This window comes from Pteropus vampyrus, unplaced genomic scaffold (assembly GCF_000151845.1).
Source record: "Pteropus vampyrus isolate Shadow unplaced genomic scaffold, Pvam_2.0 Scaffold861, whole genome shotgun sequence".
NCBI lineage: Eukaryota > Metazoa > Chordata > Mammalia > Chiroptera > Pteropodidae > Pteropus > Pteropus vampyrus.
The window spans coordinates 78,050-83,396 of NW_011889642.1; the positions used below are offsets into that span (position 1 = coordinate 78,050).

A 5,347-nucleotide genomic window follows, 5' to 3' on the forward strand; every position below is an offset into this window, starting at 1 on the left:
CTGGACTGGGTGAGGTCTACGTTTTAGGATTTGATCTTTATTCAGTTATATGAGAATAATTTGTTCAGATTGCTTCTTGTCTGCTTATTTTAAAATGAGCTCAAGAAATAGAGCAGATAGATGCCAGTACCTCACTGTCTGTACCAGGCTGAATACACCGATGCAAGCCAGTCATTAGTGCCCACTACTGCATAAAAGAGAGCCAATTTGCTCTGCAGAATTTTCCTGATTAAATTTAGTAAGGGCATTAATTGAAGTCACTGTATACCATGATTTATAAGGACCACAGGCTTTCAAGAGCTAGTGAGCAATGAACTGTTTTTAGAGAAAGCCTAATATAACTGAAGGACATTTACAATCTCATGAATCCGGCTACATAATCTTCTTGATAAATCATAAAGTGTGTAAGATGCCAGTGCCTATGTCCTTTCAGGACATATTTATAACTTCAGTTGTCCTGACCAAACACCCTCTAAGAGTTTTTCCCCCTGTTACCTCCTAAGGGTTTTTAATTGCTGGAGTACTCAAGAAATAAAGTGTGTATAATCTGATATTAATGGGAAATTCCAGTTCTGGCATTTATCGTACTTATTACCTGTGTCTTCTGTGTCAGGTAGCTGGTTTATCTGAGCTTTAGATACTTCTTCTATTGAGTGGCAAGAAAATAATACCTACTTCACACCATTGCTTCAAAACAAAATGAAGTAATTTTAGAACAATCACTGCTATTTGACATGTTAGCTTCTACCCTCTACTAACATCTAATCCAGTGCTACATAAATCATAACCACACCTGCAAAACTCTAGACAAGAACTGAGACCTAGATTTGGAGAACAGCATTTTGAGCAGATTTTAGTAGTATTTTGTAACTTACTAGATGAGATGAGAGAGAGAACAGAATTTTACACATGACCAATTGTCCAGCTATGGAATGTGGAAATGGAATATTGTTTAGGTTTTGTTCTTTAATAGTGCATAAAAATACATATTGAGTGTTTATGATGAGCCAAATATAATTACAAGGAATCTGTATATTTCACCTTATTTCATACTCATGGAAACCATATGAGGTAGGTAAAATGATTTCTCTCATTTTACAGAGGTTGTAACGGTCCGTGGTAAAGACACAGAGGTTTAGGAGCATGATCAGAAGATCTTGTACATAAGGGAGCCAGAATTTGAACCACACAGCCAAATTTCAGAATCGATGCTTTTAACACTCCTTAAACTAGTTATTAAATGGATTCTCAGAAGGCACTAGTTAATATGGGGTTACAATGAGGGAGGAGGAGGAGTTTCGAAAACAAAGGAAACTTCAAAGGGTCAACTACCATGAGGAGGTTAATTTGGAAGATTAAAGAAAATACAGAACTGGAATTGGCTGTTACATGGTGACATCTAGAGAAGTTTTATTTTAATGGCACAGATAAACAATTACTCTGGGCGTGTTTATAAGTAATTTGACATGAGGAAGAAGGGATAGTAAATATTAAGTATTTTCTCACTTTCAGTTCAGTTTTGAAACAGAAGGAAGTAAATTAGATGGTATCTAGATAGGTAGATTCAGATTTTCTTTTAATTACTTAGTTTGAAAATATTTATTGAGCATTTACTATTTCCCAGTACTATCAATATAAGGATGGGGCATACACTGAGGTTATTTGTAGGCTAAGAGAAGAGGAGGCCAATGGAAGAAAAATAAACAAAGCATTTTCTTTTCGATAGTAAATGTAGACTGCTTCTGTGGCATCACTTGTTCTGTCATAGAACACAAAATCAATTAGAAAAACACTTTCATTTTTCTAAAGATGAAAATCTATCTTATGAGTTGCTACTTCCTGTGTACAGAGATGACTGCCTGTTTTGAAAGACTCAAGAAGTAACTGATCCTGGGCAATCCATGAAGATTTCCATGATAATATACGGATAGTATTCAATAAATCTCTTAAAATATGTGTCCTTTGCTGTATAATATTCAGCTTCATCTTCTACTTAATTGCCTTTATGACTTTTTAAAACTTAAAACATTTTCTCAAATAACTCACTTTGTAAAGTTAGTACTACCTGAAAAAAATTCCAAAATCACACCTAAAATTAGCAAACAGACAGAAACAAAACTTAAAAATAGAAAACCTGACATCATCTATAAAATCAAGCATTGACAGAATTAAAGAAATCCCCAACGGTGGTCATAATGGAGAAATAAGGTGTAATACACAAAGCTTTCGGTGGGACATAAGTATCCTGCTATTTTAAAAATTGTAGAATTGTAAAACTTTCGAAGATATATTTTAGAAGCAGAGATTTCAATTGTGGGCTTGAAAACTCAGGCTGAGGGAAAGTAATAAGGAGGAACAGCAAAAAGAGAAGCTTGTGGAATATGTGGGACTTATTATTTAGGACTAAACTCTTAAAGAGAGAGAGTCTAGAAAAATAGAGAGGTACAAGAAGCCCATGTGTTTAAGTGATTAAATTTGAAAAGGGTCTAATATGTAAGACCAGCATTAAGAAGAATGCTATTAGAGTGATTCTATTTTTATTAATAATTATAAGTATGCAATTCCATTATGAGACCAATGGACCAGAGAAAAATGCTTTACTTGGAGAAGTCACTTATTCTGATTTCTCTGTAGTTCTAACATTCCACGATCACTTGTTTCACTGGATATTATGTCATTTCTTTTCAAAAATGTTTTTTGAACACATTTTTTCTATATATCCATTTAGATCTGATTTTATTTTGTCTTCTGCAATGAGAAACTTATAATCTAGGAGGGGATAAATAGTCAGTCATAGTTATTAGTTCAGAGAATATATTCGCGTTTTCTTTTAAAATGGTATATGCCACAACCCGAAATTTGTGAAGAATAGCATATAGTTCCATTTAGATATGGAGGATCTCAGGACACCAAAAGAAAAAATAAGGTCAAATGAGAATTGTGTTCATTGCTCCTTTGCTTATTTAAAAATAAACGAGTGAGTAAAACAACACCAAAACAAACACAAAACACTTTAGCGAAAACAAATAAGTAAAGCAGAGAAGAAAAATAGATTATAATATTCCCCAACTGAAGTAATCTGGGATCAAAGACCACTTACAAACTGACAGGAATCATATTTCAAACCTTGATCAATTCTAATGCAGTTCTTTGGCACAGTTATATGCCAGATATCACATATGGATATCGCCCACCCAAATAATTTTCCATTTTTAATTCTGTTCATATCCAAGTGTGTTATCAGCCATTTTTTATTTTAATTTTTTTTGCATAAGAAAAAGGTCAATATCTGTTTGTTTGTTTACTTATGTATTAGTTTCAAGTATATAGTACAATGGTTAGACATTTATATAATTTATAATGTGATCCCCTCGATTAGTCTAGTACTCACCTGGCACTGTACACAGTCACTATACTATTATTAACTATATTCTCTATGCTGTACTTTATATCCCCACGACTCTTTTGTGACTCCTAATTGCCAGAAGGGAGGAGGGTGGGAGCCTGGGTGAAAAAGGTGAAGGGATGAAGAAGTACAAATTCATAGTCAGTCACTTTTTACAACAAGCATTTTATCATCTGGTTTGATGCAACCATAGCAAACATTAAATTTTTTAACCCATCTACGGCCATGCTACCCTGAACTAGCCTGATGCCATCTGATCTCAGAAGCTAAGCAGGTTTGGGCCTGGTTAGTACTTGGATGGGAGACCATCTAGGAAGACCAGGTGCTGTAGGCGTAAAACATAAAAAAATAAAGGATTGTAAGCTGACAAGGTCCTTGCAAGCTGTGAGGTCAACCAAGGGTCGCCTTGCTTAAAAAATAAATAAATAAATAAATAAAAATATAAAAATAGTAATAATTTTTTTAACCTTCGCATTGAATCTGTTCAAAATTAGGTCAGCAGGATGAACCCACACATGTGAATCTGTTCAAAATTAGGTCAGCAGGATTTCTAAATCTTTCCAAACCTTTATTCTAAAACTAGCAGTAAAATGTCTTGGGGCCATATTAACAATTGATTATTGAAAGTAAGACTAATTTTCATATATCTTTATGGTCCAAGACAGTATATATGGAAATATTTATGTGTTTTGTACACGATTTATTTTATGTCAATAAAGGCATTAAGAAATAAAAATGTTTTCAGCCTAGTTAGTCTCTTATGTATTACATCCAAGTCTCAAAAAAGTAGAGGAAAGAGCACCGTTGAACGTAGCCTATAGCGTGATATAACTAACAGCCTATGATCATCCTGTTATTGGGGTGAACGCCTGCACTAGAACAAGGCTTCTTCACCTTCTTAAAACCCAGCGGTCCTTTTACCAGTTGAGCTCCTGATTTCTTGCCAGGTCAAACAGGAAAAAGCACAACATTTATGCTGCAGCAACCCTGTTATTTAATTTTTTCCTGGTGCTCTAAATTATAACAAACATTGTACAGAATGAAATCCTACGGTCATGTCATTTTGAATCCCAGGACCAACTGCTTGTGGTTTCTCAAAGGTAAATGCTAAGGAAAGAGCAAACCCACATGGAACCCTTTTTACCTTGGGACAGAAATTGAATATTTGGAAAGGTCAGCAGTTATGAGCAGAGTTTCATCCTAGTTTGTCTAGTTTCCAAGGCAGAAATCTACAAAGCGAAGAAGTGATAAAAAGTCTCTACACACTGCCTGTCCTTTCTCGCTTTGCCCTCTTATAACTGAAGGGGATTTAAAAGAAGCCCTAGTCACAGGTTAGTACAGTGGCACCAAGAAGAAAGGCTTCCTCAATGCGCCACTCCCCTCGCCCTACTTGTGCTTCCTCTTCTTTGGAAATATTATTTTCTTTTCCCAAACAAGGACTGTACAGACTTGTGCTGAATAAGTAAAAACTATTTGACTCAATTTTCTTTAACTTTCCTTAGAAGAATTTCAGATTGATTAGATGAAAGTTTCTGAAGAAATTATTTTTAAGGCTGTTTTACATGATCTTTCCAAGATTATGAAAAAAAATAAAGTTGAAGGCAAAAAAAAAAAAAGAAAGAAAGAAAGAAAGAAAAAAGGACCCATCAATTCAAAATATTTAATAAAAAATACTGGATAGAAAAACAGATGTACAATATTATATCGGGCATATTAATATGACACATATGAACATTAAAAAGAAAAAGAAAAATGTTACTGAGTGTTCCTGAATTGTGGCATTTTATGTGCCTCATCTCATGTTATCCTTATTTTTTAAGTTTTCTAACAATGAGCATATTTTTATATATTTAGAAAAAAATATACACTTAAAAAAGTAGATGGAGGAGACTTGGCCTCAAGGGAAAATCACTTTAAATACAGTATATGAAACATTTCCAT

The 5,347-nt window shown here is 34.1% G+C and overlaps 1 pseudogene; it reads left to right on the top strand.

Moving 5' to 3' along the window:
* The first annotated feature begins 3,621 nt into the window (after window positions 1-3,621).
* Window positions 3,622-3,740, top strand: LOC111734197 (annotated as a pseudogene).
* The last annotated feature ends 1,607 nt before the right edge of the window (window positions 3,741-5,347 follow it).